The 20,388-nt window shown below is 28.2% G+C and overlaps 1 protein-coding gene across 11 annotated transcripts in view; it reads left to right on the forward strand.

Moving 5' to 3' along the window:
- LOC107997758 (lachesin) overlaps window positions 1–20,388 on the forward strand; it is a 307,455-nt gene that overhangs the window by 247,068 nt on the left and 39,999 nt on the right. For 2 of the 11 annotated variants that reach the window (XR_009828951.1, XR_009828952.1), the window contains exons 9-10: window positions 78–5,394; window positions 5,536–5,864. The exons of 8 other annotated variants lie outside the window; for them this stretch is intronic. The gene's annotated coding sequence lies outside the window, so the exon portion shown is untranslated. Of the gene's footprint in view, window positions 1–77; window positions 5,395–5,535; window positions 5,865–20,388 lie in introns of those variants that run through there. One more of the 11 variants, XR_009828953.1, reaches the window with a different exon arrangement.

Raw genomic sequence — 20,388 nt, forward strand, 5'->3', positions numbered from 1 at the left:
TTTAATTAGAGTAAATACAGACACGGTGATCTTAATGAATGTAGATGAAGATTTTATTGAATATTTTAATGTTTCAGATAATTGTTTCTCTTTCTTTTTTTTCCCCCATCAATTAATCGGATCGATAAATCTTTAAATAAATCGTTTTTAAAAGAAGAAATTGGAAAAATCATATTAGAAGATTATCTATCGGACAAACGAACAAATAAAGAAAATAAAAAGAATATAATATCCTTTCATGAAAAGTTAAGTTAATAATTTTTAATAAAATAATTAATCTCTTCTTTATTTACAGATTATAATAATTTTACTTTTTTGCAGTTTACAATCAATCCTTGCTTTCCACAATTTTTAGAAATTTTCAAATCTCGACCAGGGCGTTCCATTCTTATTAAAAAAACGAAATCCAAATCATCCTGCAATTCGGGGCGAGCAAACAATAACGGATTTCGAATTTTGGCGAGTCTATTAAATCGGAAGCTCCATTGTCGTTTCCTCGAAGGCGTCGTGGCTGAGGATCTTATGGAAATATTTTCTCCACCCATCTCGTGAAGATCTTTTTAACGGGACGCTTCCGCACCCCCTTTAATCGTATTACCGAACGTACAGACATATTTCCATTCCTGGAGCTGCTCAGTGCCAATTGGACCAGCCACGACTTTTCGAAATTTCTTTTTTTCTCTCTCTCTTTCTCTCTTTCTCTCGAATTCGCCTTTCTTTCTTTCGTTTTCCCATTCGTCGTCTTACCTCGACTTTAACTTCAGTATTTCGACGAAGAATGAGAGGATTATATTGGCAAGCCTTCCTCGTATTGGCTTTCGTGTTTTCTTAGAATTAAGAATGGAATGTTTATGGTAATTGTTGAATATCGAATCGCGATGTATAAGTAAGGTCTTTTTTTTTGTTGAGATGAATAAAAGAAGGGAAATATTAAATGATGGAACATCGAATTGCGATAATTCTTAATTGCGTTAAGTTTTCTTAATGAAAAAAAAATTCAGAGAAAAAAATGGCAGAAAAAAATAATAGAATTAAAAATTATTCGAGAGAGAGGCAAATTCGAAAGATATAATTTTTTATGTGAAAGTCTTTGTGGTATCGTTAAAAAGATTTCAAGAAAATTTAATTTTTGTAATGGAAACTACGTAACATAATTAAAAAACGTAATTAGAAACTGGACATAAAAACTGCATGTGCTAAATAAAAATTTTTTGGTTAGTCAATTGGTAATTTATAAATTAAATTAATATCACAGAAATATCAAACATTTAATTTCGTTTTTTTTTATTTTGTATTTAAATACTTCATTTTATTACGAAAATATAAAGATATTTTTCTATAACGAAATAATTTTCCTACATAGAATTCTCAAAAGCTATTTTTTTTCTGAGTAAATTTAAATATATATATTTTACGTATTCTTTTATTGTTATCTCTAAAATTTCAAACAAATTTTTAAAATTTATCTTAAAACATTTTTATTTCGTACAAATTGGTTTTCATCTTATTTGAAATAATAAATTATCTTTCATTCGATAATAAAAAAATTCAATCCTATTCTATAAGAAGATCCAGATTCATAAAATCAGAATCTTCTTCAAAACTAATTTCTCGTAGTACGTAGAATTGGTAAGAGGAAACGTCAAACTGAGCAACATTTCCTCTTTAACATGCGCGCATTGAGGGGTGGAACGAACCATGATTCAACCCGAGGCGTATCCAAAGCTAAACAACCAGCCGGTGTTTCCTCGACATGTCGAGTTTCCTATAACACCACGGAATTATGAATCCAAATTCGTTGCGCAAACTCGGTTCGCGTGGAAACAATGCAACTGTACACAAATCTGCCATTCACTGTCAAAGATCTTGATCCACGTGAAGATTTTATCGAATTATTACATAGTTGTTCCATTCCCTCGTTTCTTGTTTTCTCTATTTGTCAAAAATGTAAAATATTATTTGAGAAAGTTGTCAGAGATGCACTTGATAGACAGACTGTTCTGTTATTTGATTATCACATCTCTTTAAGAAATTGAAATATTTCATATAAGATTTTTAAAAATTTTTTAATAATGTTCTTTTAAAACTAATAAAAATATTATTATTAAGTTATCTATGAATCTATTAAAAATGATTAATTTTTAATAGATTCATGAATGAAATATACAAAAAAATTTATCAATAAGGTTCAAGAAATAAAAATATCTATCATATAATTTACCTTAAAATTCGATTAAACTCTATTAAAATTAAGAAAAATTTAAACCACTATAACTCGGAAGATAATGACTTCCGGTCAATGAATGAAAGATCATAAGAAGCGCGGAACCTTGCCCTTTAAAATGCTTTTTCATTTATCCCGATACGACTTCCGGTTCCCGAGATATCATCGTGTAAAGAGAAAGGTAATTTTTTAATCGTTTACTATCTGCATCCTTGTTCCGTACTCGGACCTCTCGTTCGCTCCTCGTCTCACTGACCTATCCCAAATTCCAGACAAGTGGCAGACGCGATTCCTAGAAAAACGTAGTAAGCATTTCCAGGAAATAATGTAGGTCACGGTTTCATTCATAATCCCTGCACCGTCTTAAGCGCTATGGACATTTTGACTCTTTATATCTCGGCAACCGTTTGAGATATCGAGATAAAACAAAAAAGGATTTCAATGGCACGCTTTTCTCTATTTTTCCAATAAGTTTCAATGACAAAATTTTCAATTTTTTTTCACATTTCTTACATGAAAATTCGAAGATTTATTTCATTAAATAAATGTGATAGTCTCTCATTTTTAAATAACATAGAGAAAATTGAACGTAGCATTGATTATTACCATTTTTTTGACTTTTATTCGTCTTCCTTATTAAGTTACGATACCACTAACCAAATTCATTGCAGTGAATCTTGAAGCCGAAAAGCATACGATCAGGAACGATCGACGAAAATTACAAAACGAGTAATCGTTAAGGGCTATTACGGGGGATAAAGCGACTCTCGTAGATGGCGCGCGTATCGAAACGTGCAGGAGGAATGGCGCAATTATAAGAATTGCCGGTACAAAGAGCAATTCAGACGAGGGCAAAGACGAATAAAATTTCTTCTCTCGCGACGCGAAAAGAAGAAAGGCCGTAAGTTAACGCACGAACGAACGGCTACGAAATGGGAGTCAAACGATCGTTTGAACTCGTACGAAACAACAATTACGAGACAGTCAACGTTGTATGTTCTCCGTCTAGATATTTCGTTGTTATTCAACATTTTCTCATGAAATTTTATCATTTATAGATACGTCGCAACTAATATTGCTCTAACATTATCTATGATATAATGTTGGCATAGTCAATTTAAAAATGTGTTCTTATTGAAGCAACGAGCAAATTTTTGTTGACTAATTATCGTCACGATGAGAAAGTAAAAATCAGTAATCAATTTATTAATTATTTAATTATGGTATATTAATGGAATCTTGCATTGCATCGAGAGAATACTTAATTTTATTTTATTATATCGCAAAATAGTTACAAATATAAAATAAATTTACATTTACATGTACAATACGAAAAAATCGTAAGTAAAATAGAATTTCTTCATTTTTTATTTTTAATTTATTAGAAATATATTCAAAGGGAAAATGAGTAAGGAAGTAGAATGAAGGATAAAAGTATTTCAATTTTTTTTGTGGTAATTGAACATTTTTATTTTTATTTTATTTTTTGAACGAAATATTATATTTTCCATTTTTCTTTTCATTTCTATAGTTACAAAATCTTTGATATGATATAGCAAATTTTTTTAAAAGAAAGTTTCTTATAGTTGTACAGTTTATTTGATATTCGAACCTCAGAGTGCATACATGGCGTCAAGTAATCAGAACGAGTAATTATTTCAACATGAATTATAACTTGTTACGAACGTTTTGAATCTGAATTTTTAACATCTAATTTATTAGTAATTAATTTGTTATATTTCCTGTTACATCCATACGGTTTGTATAAATTTTTTACCATATTTCATTATTATAAACAGCTTCAAATAAATAAAAAAATAATATATTTTGTATTTTGTGACAGATGGATTGATCAAGTGATAATTTTCTATATGATATAGTAATGCAAATATATCATAATTTTAATATACAAATATAATAAATGTTAAACGATAGAAAAATGAAATTACAAGAAATTTTTAATATGAAATTAATAATGGATAGATACCATGCATTCAAATTAATTAATTTCATTTTACTGACTCTTTGTATCTTTTTTTTTAGATCTCTCCCGAGATAAACTGTTATTTTTCTATTTATTAGCGCTGATTTTCATTGGAAAATTTTGAGAGACTTTCGTGTATCTTTTAATAGGATATTTTTTAAACATTTGAAACAAAAAATTATATTTTTGGAAGAGAGCGAAATTTCATAAGATACAATATAAAGAGCCTTCCAAAATAGAAAACAGAGTATATAATTAGAAATGAAATAATGAAAAAATAGCAAATAATATTTCCTGTCAATGTGTCAGAGTAAAAAAGTAAGTATGTAAAACAGGTAAGCAGATAATTTTTTTTTTGTAGTTACAAAAGATACATCGCAAAAAGTGTATAAAAGGTAAGTATAAAATATAGTAGTTAGTTATTATAATTAAAATTAAGTAAAATGATGAAAAAATGAAAAATTTTCTACCAATGCATCAACTTAAACAGGTAAGTATAAAAGGTAAGTATCAGGTAAGTATGAGGTAAGTATTAGTTTCAAAAATTTTTATATATTACTTCTATTTTCCTAATAAAAAATCATAAATCAAGACAAAAATTTTTTAGAATTCGACTTTATATTAGGAGAACATAAATAAAAGGAGTTTTTATACAGGATTTATAAAAGAGAATGTTGTTTTTTTAAATGAAACTACATTTTGACTTTGTTGAACGTATACAATCAACGGCAGCAAAGAGTGATTTCAATATTCATTGGTGTTATGAGAATTTCATTCAATATCGATTAATGAAAAAAGCTAGAGATGTTAGAGAACAATTAGTTGATCTCATGCAACGAGTTGAGATGGAACTCGTATCAGGAATTATGGAATCAATAAATATCCGAAAGAATAATAAATATCATCATCTTTTTTCATTTTTTTAAAAACTAATTTATTTTTATTTTTAAGAATAACATAAAAAAAATAAGAGAAACGAACTTAAAAAATTGAATTGATTGAATTTTAGGCTATAACATTAAAATATTTCTATCATGTAGCACGATTATCAAAAGGGGGACAATACAACTGCAAAATAATCAGATAGATACAATTCATCCTAATAACTCATTGTTTGAAGAGCTGCCACGTTGCACTATCATGAACTGATTTTTATTATTTATATACAAAAGAATTTATGCGACAGGTGAGTTATTATAAAATATTTAATAATATTTCAAAATTTATTTTCTTTGCAAATAAATTTTTCTTAACTAGCTTTAAGATAATTATAGTTTATAGACAATTTTATAAATTATCTAATATAGTATTTAACATAATTTTATAGATAACAGCAATCGAGAGTTAAGTGGCTTTTAGAGATAGCTGCCCATTATTACAAAGCAAAAGAATTGGAGGAGGATTCTACAAATAAAACAAAAGGCCAAACATCGTAGGAAGATCGTGTCCAGACAGAACTAATTAATAACTCAAATAGATTATAAGTAGTATAATATATAGCATATAGTATAGATTATAGATTATAGTTTATAGAAATAAATTGTAACCATAACTTTTGTAACTAGTTTTTAAGATGTATAAAATATAAAGATAAGATATTTGTATTTTATAATGTACAAAACACAATATATCATACACACATTTGTAACCAATTAATTAGTTAAGAATTAAATTATTTTATGTATCCTTTTATTGTAAATATAATTTATTTTAATAAAAACATGAATGAAAAAAGAAAACAGTTTTCTCATTTCATTTCCTAAATCTAATTCCTTATTCCCACAAATTTAAATAAAAAAAATATTTAATAAAATAAATTTAAAAAAAAAACTTAAATAAAATAAATTATTTGAAAATATCTAAATCTCGGAAATATGGAAGAAGAAAAAATAAATAAATTTATTAAAATATAAATAATAAATATATAATTTATTAAAATATAAATAATAATATATTCAATAAATAAATTTTAAAAATTTGAAGAATTCTGGCCCTGGGAGTTAAAATTTCGGTTTGTTTACAAACATTGGTCTGTTTATTTACATTTTCAATGTTTATTTACATTCTGGGTTTGTTTATTTACATTTTGCAATGTTTATTTACAAAAATTTTCGAAAATTTGAAGAATTCTGGACCTGGGAGTTAAAATTTCGGTTTGTTTACAAACATTGGTCTGTTTATTTACATTTTCAATGTTTATTTACATTCTGGGTTTGTTTATTTACATTTTGCAATGTTTATTTACAAAAATTTTCGAAAATTTGAAGAATTCTGGACCTGGGAGTTAAAATTTCGGTTTGTTTACAAACATTGGTCTGTTTATTTACATTTTCAATGTTTATTTACATTCTGCAATGTTTATTTACAAAAATTTTCGAAAATTTGAAGAATTCTGGACCTGGGAGTTAAAATTTCGGTTTGTTTACAAACATTGGTCTGTTTATTTACATTTTCAATGTTTATTTACATTCGGGGTTTGTTTATTTACATTCTGCAATGTTTATTTACAAAAATTTTCGAAAATTTGAAGAATTCTGGACCTGGGAGTTAAAATTTCGGTTTGTTTACAAACATTGGTCTGTTTATTTACATTTTCAATGTTTATTTACATTCGGGGTTTGTTTATTTACATTTTGCAATGTTTATTTACAAAAATTTTCGAAAATTTGAAGAATTCTGGACCTGGGAGTTAAAATTTCGGTTTGTTTACAAACATTGGTCTGTTTATTTACATTTTCAATGTTTATTTACATTCTGGGTTTGTTTATTTACATTCTGCAATGTTTATTTACAAAAATTTTCGAAAATTTGAAGAATTCTGGACCTGGGAGTTAAAATTTCGGTTTGTTTACAAACATTGGTCTGTTTATTTACATTTTCAATGTTTATTTACATTCTGGGTTTGTTTATTTACATTTTGCAATGTTTATTTACAAAAATTTTCGAAAATTTGAAGAATTCTGGACCTGGGAGTTAAAATTTCGGTTTGTTTACAAACATTGGTCTGTTTATTTACATTTTCAATGTTTATTTACATTCTGGGTTTGTTTATTTACATTCTGGAATGTTTATTTACAAAAATTTTCGAAAATTTGAAGAATTCTGGACCTGGGAGTTAAAATTTCGGTTTGTTTACAAACATTGGTCTGTTTATTTACATTTTCAATGTTTATTTACATTCGGGGTTTGTTTATTTACATTCTGCAATGTTTATTTACAAAAATTTTCGAAAATTTGAAGAATTCTGGACCTGGGAGTTAAAATTTCGGTTTGTTTACAAACATTGGTCTGTTTATTTACATTTTCAATGTTTATTTACATTCTGGGTTTGTTTATTTACATTCTGCAATGTTTATTTACAAAAATTTTCGAAAATTTGAAGAATTCTGGACCTGGGAGTTAAAATTTCGGTTTGTTTACAAACATTGGTCTGTTTATTTACATTTTCAATGTTTATTTACATTCGGGGTTTGTTTATTTACATTCTGCAATGTTTATTTACAAAAATTTTCGAAAATTTGTGAAATACTGACTTTTACTTACCTTTGTATACTTACCTTATTGTAATCACGATTTCTTAACAATAAAACGTTTTTTAAAACATTTTTTTAAACATTTTACTTAAATCTAATTATAAAATATATAGAATACTTACCTGTTTTATACTTACCTTTTAAACCTTTGAACTTACCTTATTGTAATGATGATTTCTTAACAATAAAACATTTTTTTAAACATTTTACTTAAATCTAATTATAATATACTTACCTGTTTTATACTTACCTTTTAAATATGCTTTATCAATTCTGAATAAAAAGTTTTAGCCAAAAATTCAATTTTTTAACAGGAATATATTGATATGAGATCAATTAAGAATTTTCGACAATTTTTGGAAATGATATCAAAAAATAGGAAAATTTTAGGAATTTTGGAACTAGGAAAATAAATAAAAACTACGGTTTGTTCACAAAAATTGGTCTTTATTTATATTTTATTTATTACATATACATTTTTACATTTTTACATTTATTTTTTACATTTATTACATATACATTTACATTTATATTTACATTTATTTACAACTTTATTCTTTAGTTTATTTACAAAAATTAAATACTTCTGCTGGCCTTAATATTCTCCTCCCATTTTCCAAATGATTTTCCTGCAACAAAAAATTTTTTAAACATTTTATTCAAATATAATTATAGAACATAATATATTTAACTGTTTTATACTTACCTTTTAACATGTACCTTCTAACATACACCTCTTGAAAAGTATTAAGACATACATATCAAAAAAATTGTAGTTTAAAAAATAAACAAATTTAATCGAATATCTTGTAAACTAATGGTTTTTTGCCATATATGGTTCAGTACTTTTTTATAGAGAATGCTATGGCACATCGTCTGGTGCTTCAAAAAGTATAGCATTGTATTTAAAAAAATAAGTTTGAGCTCAAAAAATTTTTTACTGGTCCACCTATGAAAAAAATGAGAGTACCAGAGTATAGTCCGTTTGAAACCACACAACTTTTGTTCGAAACTTTTTTCGATATTGTCAATAATAAGCGAGATATTTAATAAAAAGTATAAATATCGAAATTCCCTGATCGGAGAAAAATTTTTGTCCAAAAATTCCACTTTGTATTAGGAGAATATGATACGAGAGGAGGTCGCTCGAAAAATTTTTCTAAGAAATGATGTATCTCCTTTGTTTTTCGAGATATCAAAAAATGTTTCAAATAAAAGTTACGCAGTTTCGAGGGAGGAATACCGTGGTGTAATTTATTTTTTTATACATAGTAGCGTCGAAGACTTGTAGAAGTAAATGTTGTTTTTTTAAATGTATCCATATACTTTTTAACACACCAATTGATAAATCCAAGCATTCTCTGTAAAAAAGTATTGACCCTTATATAGCAAAAAAATTGTAGTTTAAAAAATAAACAAATTTAATCGAATATCTTGTAAACTAATGGTTTTTTGCCATATATGGTTCAGTACTTTTTTATAGAGAATGCTATGGCACATCGTCTGGTGCTTCAAAAAGTATAGCATTGTATTTAAAAAAATAAGTTTGAGCTCAAAAAATTTTTTACTGGTCCACCTATGAAAAAAATGAGAGTACCAGAGTATAGTCCGTTTGAAACCACACAACTTTTGTTCGAAACTTTTTTCGATATTGTCAATAATAAGCGAGATATTTAATAAAAAGTATAAATATCGAAATTCTCTGATCGGAGAAAAATTTTTGTCCAAAAATTCCACTTTGTATTAGGAGAACATGATACGATAGGAGGTCGATCGAAAAATTTTTCCAAGAAATGACGTCAAATTCTCGGAATGCCTGAAATTCTTGGAAGTAACCTCAACTTCTGAGAATTTTTAATGTTCTTGGAAGTGACGTCAAATTCTTGGAAATTTCCAAGTGCTCGAACAATATATCGAAACTTTCGATCAAAAATTCTATTTTGTATTAGGAAAACATAACTTAAAAGGAGTTTTTTCATATTTATCACATATCTGTCGTTCTTCCACGTAATTCTTTACCATTTTTTTTACCGCTGCCGTTTATTTAGAGCTTTAAAACGTTTTCCTTTGCAATTTACATAAATTTCGATATTTTCCACTCCCACACTTGTCTTCTATCACAAATGCTACCACTTTTAGTGCGTTTTTTATCGTTTTTTTATTTTTTAAAAAACTCAAACGTTGAATTCGTATTATTTGGAATATCTCGATTGTTTTTAGTAGGCCATTGCATAATACATTTTTTTGGATGTCAATATAGCATTATCTGATGTATCTCCTTTGTTTTTCGAGATATCAAAAAATGTTTCAAATAAAAGTTACGTAGTTTCGAGGGAGGAATACCGTGGTGTAATTTATTTTTTTATACATAGTAGCGTCGAAGACTTGTAGAACTAAATGTTGTTTTTTTAAATGTATCCATATACTTTTTAACACACCAATTGATACATCCAAGCATTCTCTGTAAAAAAGTATTGACCCTTATATAGCAAAAAATTGTAGTTTAAAAAATAAACAAATTTAATCGAATATCTTGTAAACTAACGGTTTTTGCCATATATGGTTCAGTACTTTTTTATAGAGAATGCTATGGCACATCGTCTGGTGCTTCAAAAAGTATAGCATTGTATTTAAAAAAATAAGTTTGAGCTCAAAAAATTTTTTACTGGTCCACCTATGAAAAAAATGAGAGTACCAGAGTATAGTCCGTTTGAAACCACACAACTTTTGTTCGAAACTTTTTTCGATATTGTCAATAATAAGCGAGATATTTAATAAAAAGTATAAATATCGAAATTCCCTGATCGGAGAAAAATTTTTGTCCAAAAATTCCACTTTGTATTAGGAGAATATGATACGAGAGGAGGTCGCTCGAAAAATTTTTCTAAGAAATGATGTATCTCCTTTGTTTTTCGAGATATCAAAAAATGTTTCAAATAAAAGTTACGCAGTTTCGAGGGAGGAATACCGTGGTGTAATTTATTTTTTTATACATAGTAGCGTCGAAGACTTGTAGAAGTAAATGTTGTTTTTTTAAATGTATCCATATACTTTTAACACACCAATTGATACATCCAAGCATTCTCTGTAAAAGTATTGACCCTTATATAGCAAAAAATTGTAGTTTAAAAAATAAACAAATTTAATCGAATATCTTGTAAACTAATGGTTTTTTGCCATATATGGTTCAGTACTTTTTTATAGAGAATGCTATGGCACATCGTCTGGTGCTTCAAAAAGTATAGCATTGTATTTAAAAAAATAAGTTTGAGCTCAAAAATTTTTTACTGGTCCACCTATGAAAAAAATGAGAGTACCAGAGTATAGTCCGTTTGAAACCACACAACTTTTGTTCGAAACTTTTTTCGATATTGTCAATAATAAGCGAGATATTTAATAAAAAGTATAAATATCGAAATTCCCTGATCGGAGAAAAATTTTTGTCCAAAAATTCCACTTTGTATTAGGAGAATATGATACGAGAGGAGGTCGCTCGAAAAATTTTTCTAAGAAATGATGTATCTCCTTTGTTTTTCGAGATATCAAAAATGTTTCAAATAAAAGTTACGTAGTTTCGAGGGAGGAATACCGTGGTGTAATTTATTTTTTTATACATAGTAGCGTCGAAGACTTGTAGAAGTAAATGTTGTTTTTTTAAATGTATCCATATACTTTTTAACACACCAATTGATAAATCCAAGCATTCTCTGTAAAAAAGTATTGACCCTTATATAGCAAAAAAATTGTAGTTTAAAAAATAAACAAATTTAATCGAATATCTTGTAAACTAATGGTTTTTTGCCATATATGGTTCAGTACTTTTTTATAGAGAATGCTATGGCACATCGTCTGGTGCTTCAAAAAGTATAGCATTGTATTTAAAAAAATAAGTTTGAGCTCAAAAAATTTTTTACTGGTCCACCTATGAAAAAAATGAGAGTACCAGAGTATAGTCCGTTTGAAACCACACAACTTTTGTTCGAAACTTTTTTCGATATTGTCAATAATAAGCGAGATATTTAATAAAAAGTATAAATATCGAAATTCTCTGATCGGAGAAAAATTTTTGTCCAAAAATTCCACTTTGTATTAGGAGAACATAATAGGATAGGAGGTCGATCGAAAAATTTTTCCAAGAAATGACGTCAAATTCTCGGAATGCCTGAAATTCTTGGAAGTAACCTCAACTTCTGAGAATTTTTAATGTTCTTGGAAGTGACGTCAAATTCTTGGAAATTTCCAAGTGCTCGAACAATATATCGAAACTTTCGATCAAAAATTCTATTTTGTATTAGGAAAACATAACTTAAAAGGAGTTTTTTCATATTTATCACATATCTATCGTTCTTCCACGTAATTCTTTACCATTTTTTTTACCGCTGCCGTTTATTTAGAGCTTTAAAACGTTTTCCTTTGCAATTTACATAAATTTCGATATTTTCCACTCCCACACTTGTCTTCTATCACAAATGCTACCACTTTTAGTGCGTTTTTTATCGTTTTTTTATTTTTTAAAAAACTCAAACGTTGAATTCGTATTATTTGGAATATCTCGATTGTTTTTAGTAGGCCATTGCATAATACATTTTTTGGATGTCAATATAGCATTATCGGATGTATCTCCTTTGTTTTTCGAGATATCAAAAAATGTTTCAAATAAAAGTTACGTAGTTTCGAGGGAGGAATACCGTGGTGTAATTTATTTTTATAGTAGCGTGGAAGACTTGTAGAACTAAATGTTGTTTTTTAAATGGATCCATATACTTTTTAACACACCAATTGATAAATCCAAGCATTCTCTGTAAAAAAGTATTGAGCCTTATATAGCAAAAAAATTGTAGTTTAAAAAATAAACAAATTTAATCGAATATCTTGTAAACTAATGGTTTTTTGCCATATATGGTTCAGTACTTTTTATAGAGAATGCTATGGCACATCGTCTGGTGCTTCAAAAGTATAGCATTGTATTTAAAAAATAAGTTTGAGCTCAAAAATTTTTACTGGTCCACCTATGAAAAAATGAGAGTACCAGAGTATAGTCCGTTTGAAACCACACAACTTTTGTTCGAAACTTTTTTCGATATTGTCAATAATAAGCGAGATATTTAATAAAAAGTATAAATATCGAAATTCCCTGATCGGAGAAAAATTTTTGTCCAAAAATTCCACTTTGTATTAGGAGAATATGATACGAGAGGAGGACGCTCGAAAAATTTTTCTAAGAAATGATGTATCTCCTTTGTTTTTCGAGATATCAAAAAATGTTTCAAATAAAAGTTACGCAGTTTCGAGGGAGGAATACCGTGGTGTAATTTATTTTTTTATACATAGTAGCGTCGAAGACTTGTAGAAGTAAATGTTGTTTTTTTAAATGTATCCATATACTTTTTAACACACCAATTGATACATCCAAGCATTCTCTGTAAAAAGTATTGACCCTTATATCGCAAAAAAATTGTAGTTTAAAAATAAACAAATTTAATCGAATATCTTGTAAACTAACGGTTTTTTGCCATATATGGTTCAGTACTTTTTTATAGAGAATGCTATGGCACATCGTCTGGTGCTTCAAAAAGTATAGCATTGTATTTAAAAAAATAAGTTTGAGCTCAAAAAATTTTTTACTGGTCCACCTATGAAAAAAATGAGAGTACCAGAGTATAGTCCGTTTGAAACCACACAACTTTTGTTCGAAACTTTTTTCGATATTGTCAATAATAAGCGAGATATTTAATAAAAAGTATAAATATCGAAATTCCCTGATCGGAGAAAAATTTTTGTCCAAAAATTCCACTTTGTATTAGGAGAATATGATACGAGAGGAGGTCGCTCGAAAAATTTTTCTAAGAAATGATGTATCTCCTTTGTTTTTCGAGATATCAAAAATGTTTCAAATAAAAGTTACGCAGTTTCGAGGGAGGAATACCGTGGTGTAATTTATTTTTATACATAGTAGCGTGGAAGACTTGTAGAACTAAATGTTGTTTTTTAAATGTATCCATATACTTTTAACACACCAATTGATACATCCAAGCATTCTCTGTAAAAAAGTATTGACCCTTATATAGCAAAAAAATTGTAGTTTAAAAAATAAACAAATTTAATCGAATATCTTGTAAACTAATGGTTTTTTGCCATATATGGTTCAGTACTTTTTTATAGAGAATGCTATGGCACATCGTCTGGTGCTTCAAAAAGTATAGCATTGTATTTAAAAAAATAAGTTTGAGCTCAAAAAATTTTTTACTGGTCCACCTATGAAAAAAATGAGAGTACCAGAGTATAGTCCGTTTGAAACCACACAACTTTTGTTCGAAACTTTTTTCGATATTGTCAATAATAAGCGAGATATTTAATAAAAGTATAAATATCGAAATTCCCTGATCGGAGAAAAATTTTTGTCCAAAAATTCCACTTTGTATTAGGAGAATATGATACGAGAGGAGGTCGCTCGAAAAATTTTTCTAAGAAATGATGTATCTCCTTTGTTTTTCGAGATATCAAAAAATGTTTCAAATAAAAGTTACGCAGTTTCGAGGGAGGAATACCGTGGTGTAATTTATTTTTTTATACATAGTAGCGTCGAAGACTTGTAGAAGTAAATGTTGTTTTTTTAAATGTATCCATATACTTTTTAACACACCAATTGATACATCCAAGCATTCTCTGTAAAAAAGTATTGACCCTTATATAGCAAAAAAATTGTAGTTTAAAAAATAAACAAATTTAATCGAATATCTTGTAAACTAACGGTTTTTTGCCATATATGGTTCAGTACTTTTTTATAGAGAATGCTATGGCACATCGTCTGGTGCTTCAAAAAGTATAGCATTGTATTTAAAAAATAAGTTTGAGCTCAAAAAATTTTTTACTGGTCCACCTATGAAAAAAATGAGAGTACCAGAGTATAGTCCGTTTGAAACCACACAACTTTTGTTCGAAACTTTTTTCGATATTGTCAATAATAAGCGAGATATTTAATAAAAAGTATAAATATCGAAATTCCCTGATCGGAGAAAAATTTTTGTCCAAAAATTCCACTTTGTATTAGGAGAACATGATACGAGAGGAGGTCGATCGAAAAATTTTTCTAAGAAATGATGTATCTCCTTTGTTTTTCGAGATATCAAAAAATGTTTCAAATAAAAGTTACGCAGTTTCGAGGGAGGAATACCGTGGTGTAATTTATTTTTTTATACATAGTAGCGTCGAAGACTTGTAGAAGTAAATGTTGTTTTTTTAAATGTATCCATATACTTTTTAACACACCAATTGATACATCCAAGCATTCTCTGTAAAAAAGTATTGACCCTTATATAGCAAAAAAATTGTAGTTTAAAAAATAAACAAATTTAATCGAATATCTTGTAAACTAATGGTTTTTTGCCATATATGGTTCAGTACTTTTTTATAGAGAATGCTATGGCACATCGTCTGGTGCTTCAAAAAGTATAGCATTGTATTTAAAAAAATAAGTTTGAGCTCAAAAAATTTTTTACTGGTCCACCTATGAAAAAAATGAGAGTACCAGAGTATAGTCCGTTTGAAACCACACAACTTTTGTTCGAAACTTTTTTCGATATTGTCAATAATAAGCGAGATATTTAATAAAAAGTATAAATATCGAAATTCTCTGATCGGAGAAAAATTTTTGTCCAAAAATTCCACTTTGTATTAGGAGAACATAATAGGATAGGAGGTCGATCGAAAAATTTTTCCAAGAAATGACGTCAAATTCTCGGAATGCCTGAAATTCTTGGAAGTAACCTCAACTTCTGAGAATTTTTAATGTTCTTGGAAGTGACGTCAAATTCTTGGAAATTTCCAAGTGCTCGAACAATATATCGAAACTTTCGATCAAAAATTCTATTTTGTATTAGGAAAACATAACTTAAAAGGAGTTTTTTCATATTTATCACATATCTATCGTTCTTCCACGTAATTCTTTACCATTTTTTTTACCGCTGCCGTTTATTTAGAGCTTTAAAACGTTTTCCTTTGCAATTTACATAAATTTCGATATTTTCCACTCCCACACTTGTCTTCTATCACAAATGCTACCACTTTTAGTGCGTTTTTTATCGTTTTTTTATTTTTTAAAAAACTCAAACGTTGAATTCGTATTATTTGGAATATCTCGATTGTTTTTAGTAGGCCATTGCATAATACATTTTTTTGGATGTCAATATAGCATTATCTGATGTATCTCCTTTGTTTTTCGAGATATCAAAAATGTTTCAAATAAAAGTTACGTAGTTTCGAGGGAGGAATACCGTGGTGTAATTTATTTTTTTATACATAGTAGCGTCGAAGACTTGTAGAACTAAATGTTGTTTTTAAATGTATCCATATACTTTTAACACACCAATTGATACATCCAAGCATTCTCTGTAAAAAAGTATTGACCCTTATATAGCAAAAAAATTGTAGTTTAAAAAATAAACAAATTTAATCGAATATCTTGTAAACTAATGGTTTTTTGCCATATATGGTTCAGTACTTTTTTATAGAGAATGCTATGGCACATCGTCTGGTGCTTCAAAAAGTATAGCATTGTATTTAAAAAAATAAGTTTGAGCTCAAAAAATTTTTTACTGGTCCACCTATGAAAAAAATGAGAGTACCAGAGTATAGTCCGTTTGAAACCACACAACTTTTGTTCGAAACTTTTTTCGATATTGTCAATAATAAGCGAGATATTTAATAAAAAGTATAAATATCGAAATTCCCTGATCGGAGAAAAATTTTTGTCCAAAAATTCCACTTTGTATTAGGAGAATATGATACGAGAGGAGGTCGCTCGAAAAATTTTTCTAAGAAATGATGTATCTCCTTTGTTTTTCGAGATATCAAAAAATGTTTCAAATAAAAGTTACGCAGTTTCGAGGGAGGAATACCGTGGTGTAATTTATTTTTTTATACATAGTAGCGTCGAAGACTTGTAGAAGTAAATGTTGTTTTTTTAAATGTATCCATATACTTTTTAACACACCAATTGATACATCCAAGCATTCTCTGTAAAAAAGTATTGACCCTTATATAGCAAAAAAATTGTAGTTTAAAAAATAAACAAATTTAATCGAATATCTTGTAAACTAATGGTTTTTTGCCATATATGGTTCAGTACTTTTTTATAGAGAATGCTATGGCACATCGTCTGGTGCTTCAAAAAGTATAGCATTGTATTTAAAAAAATAAGTTTGAGCTCAAAAAATTTTTTACTGGTCCACCTATGAAAAAAATGAGAGTACCAGAGTATAGTCCGTTTGAAACCACACAACTTTTGTTCGAAACTTTTTTCGATATTGTCAATAATAAGCGAGATATTTAATAAAAAGTATAAATATCGAAATTCCCTGATCGGAGAAAAATTTTTGTCCAAAAATTCCACTTTGTATTAGGAGAATATGATACGAGAGGAGGTCGCTCGAAAAATTTTTCTAAGAAATGATGTATCTCCTTTGTTTTTCGAGATATCAAAAAATGTTTCAAATAAAAGTTACGCAGTTTCGAGGGAGGAATACCGTGGTGTAATTTATTTTTTTATACATAGTAGCGTCGAAGACTTGTAGAAGTAAATGTTGTTTTTTTAAATGTATCCATATACTTTTTAACACACCAATTGATAAATCCAAGCATTCTCTGTAAAAAAGTATTGACCCTTATATAGCAAAAAAATTGTAGTTTAAAAAATAAACAAATTTAATCGAATATCTTGTAAACTAATGGTTTTTTGCCATATATGGTTCAGTACTTTTATAGAGAATGCTATGGCACATCGTCTGGTGCTTCAAAAGTATAGCATTGTATTTAAAAAAATAAGTTTGAGCTCAAAAATTTTTACTGGTCCACCTATGAAAAAAATGAGAGTACCAGAGTATAGTCCGTTTGAAACCACACAACTTTTGTTCGAAACTTTTTTCGATATTGTCAATAATAAGCGAGATATTTAATAAAAAGTATAAATATCGAAATTCTCTGATCGGAGAAAAATTTTTGTCCAAAAATTCCACTTTGTATTAGGAGAACATGATACGATAGGAGGTCGATCGAAAAATTTTTCCAAGAAATGACGTCAAATTCTCGGAATGCCTGAAATTCTTGGAAGTAACCTCAACTTCTGAGAATTTTTAATGTTCTTGGAAGTGACGTCAAATTCTTGGAAATTTCCAAGTGCTCGAACAATATATCGAAACTTTCGATCAAAAATTCTATTTTGTATTAGGAAAACATAACTTAAAAGGAGTTTTTTCATATTTATCACATATCTATCGTTCTTCCACGTAATTCTTTACCATTTTTTTTACCGCTGCCGTTTATTTAGAGCTTTAAAACGTTTTCCTTTGCAATTTACATAAATTTCGATATTTTCCACTCCCACACTTGTCTTCTATCACAAATGCTACCACTTTTAGTGCGTTTTTATCGTTTTTTATTTTTTAAAAAACTCAAACGTTGAATTCGTATTATTTGGAATATCTCGATTGTTTTTAGTAGGCCATTGCATAATACATTTTTTTGGATGTCAATATAGCATTATCGGATGTATCTCCTTTGTTTTTCGAGATATCAAAAAATGTTTCAAATAAAAGTTACGTAGTTTCGAGGGAGGAATACCGTGGTGTAATTTATTTTTTTATACATAGTAGCGTCGAAGACTTGTAGAAGTAAATGTTGTTTTTTTAAATGTATCCATATACTTTTTAACACACCAATTGATAAATCCAAGCATTCTCTGTAAAAAAGTATTGAGCCTTATATAGCAAAAAAATTGTAGTTTAAAAAATAAACAAATTTAATCGAATATCTTGTAAACTAATGGTTTTTTGCCATATATGGTTCAGTACTTTTTATAGAGAATGCTATGGCACATCGTCTGGTGCTTCAAAAAGTATAGCATTGTATTTAAAAAAATAAGTTTGAGCTCAAAAAATTTTTTACTGGTCCACCTATGAAAAAAATGAGAGTACCAGAGTATAGTCCGTTTGAAACCACACAACTTTTGTTCGAAACTTTTTTCGATATTGTCAATAATAAGCGAGATATTTAATAAAAAGTATAAATATCGAAATTCCCTGATCGGAGAAAAATTTTTGTCCAAAAATTCCACTTTGTATTAGGAGAATATGATACGAGAGGAGGTCGCTCGAAAAATTTTTCTAAGAAATGATGTATCTCCTTTGTTTTTCGAGATATCAAAAATGTTTCAAATAAAAGTTACGCAGTTTCGAGGGAGGAATACCGTGGTGTAATTTATTTTTTTATACATAGTAGCGTCGAAGACTTGTAGAACTAAATGTTGTTTTTTTAAATGTATCCATATACTTTTTAACACACCAATTGATAAATCCAAGCTCTGTAAAAATCCAATTCTCTGTAAAAAAGTATTGACCCTTATATAGCAAAAAAATTGTAGTTTAAAAAATAAACAAATTTAATCGAATATCTTGTAAACTAATGGTTTTTTGCCATATATGGTTCAGTACTTTTTTATAGAGAATGCTATGGCACATCGTCTGGTGCTTCAAAAAGTATAGCATTGTATTTAAAAAAATAAGTTTGAGCTCAAAAAATTTTTTACTGGTCCACCTATGAAAAAAATGAGAGTACCAGAGTATAGTCCGTTTGAAACCACACAACTTTTGTTCGAAACTTTTTTCGATATTGTCAATAATAAGCGAGATATTTAATAAAAAGTATAAATATCGAAATTCCCTGATCGGAGAAAAATTTTTGTCCAAAAATTCCACTTTGTATTAGGAGAACATGATACGAGAGGAGGTCGATCGAAAAATTTTTCTAAGAAATGATGTATCTCCTTTGTTTTTCGAGATATCAAAAAATGTTTCAAATAAAAGTTACGTAGTTTCGAGGGAGGAATACCGTGGTGTAATTTATTTTTTTATACATAGTAGCGTCGAAGACTTGTAGAAGTAAATGTTGTTTTTTTAAATGTATCCATATACTTTTTAACACACCAATTGATAAATCCAAGCATTCTCTGTAAAAAAGTATTGAGCCTTATATAGCAAAAAAATTGTAGTTTAAAAAATAAACAAATTTAATCGAATATCTTGTAAACTAACGGTTTTTTGCCATATATGGTTCAGTACTTTTTTATAGAGAATGCTATGGCACATCATCTGGTGCTTCAAAAAGTATAGCATTGTATTTAAAAAAATAAGTTTGAGCTCAAAAAATTTTTTACTGGTCCACCTATGAAAAAAATGAGAGTACCAGAGTATAGTCCGTTTGAAACCACACAACTTTTGTTCGAAACTTTTTTCGATATTGTCAATAATAAGCGAGATATTTAATAAAAGGTATAAATATCGAAATTCCCTGATCGGAGAAAAATTTTTGTCCAAAAATTCCACTTTGTATTAGGAGAACATGATACGATAGGAGGTCGATCGAAAAATTTTTCCAAGAAATGACGTCAAATTCTCGGAATGCCTGAAATTCTTGGAAGTGCCGTCAATTTCTGAGAATTTTTAATGTTCTTGGAACTGACGTCAAATTCTCGGAAATTTCCTGTTGGAACAATATATCGAAACTTTTGAGGAAAAATTCTATTTTGTATTAGGACAATATATTTTTGCTGGATGTAACATTGCAAATTTTTAATTCTGAATAGTAATAAAAAT

Source organism: Apis cerana, linkage group LG2 (genome assembly GCF_029169275.1).
Source record: "Apis cerana isolate GH-2021 linkage group LG2, AcerK_1.0, whole genome shotgun sequence".
Classification (NCBI taxonomy): domain Eukaryota; kingdom Metazoa; phylum Arthropoda; class Insecta; order Hymenoptera; family Apidae; genus Apis; species Apis cerana.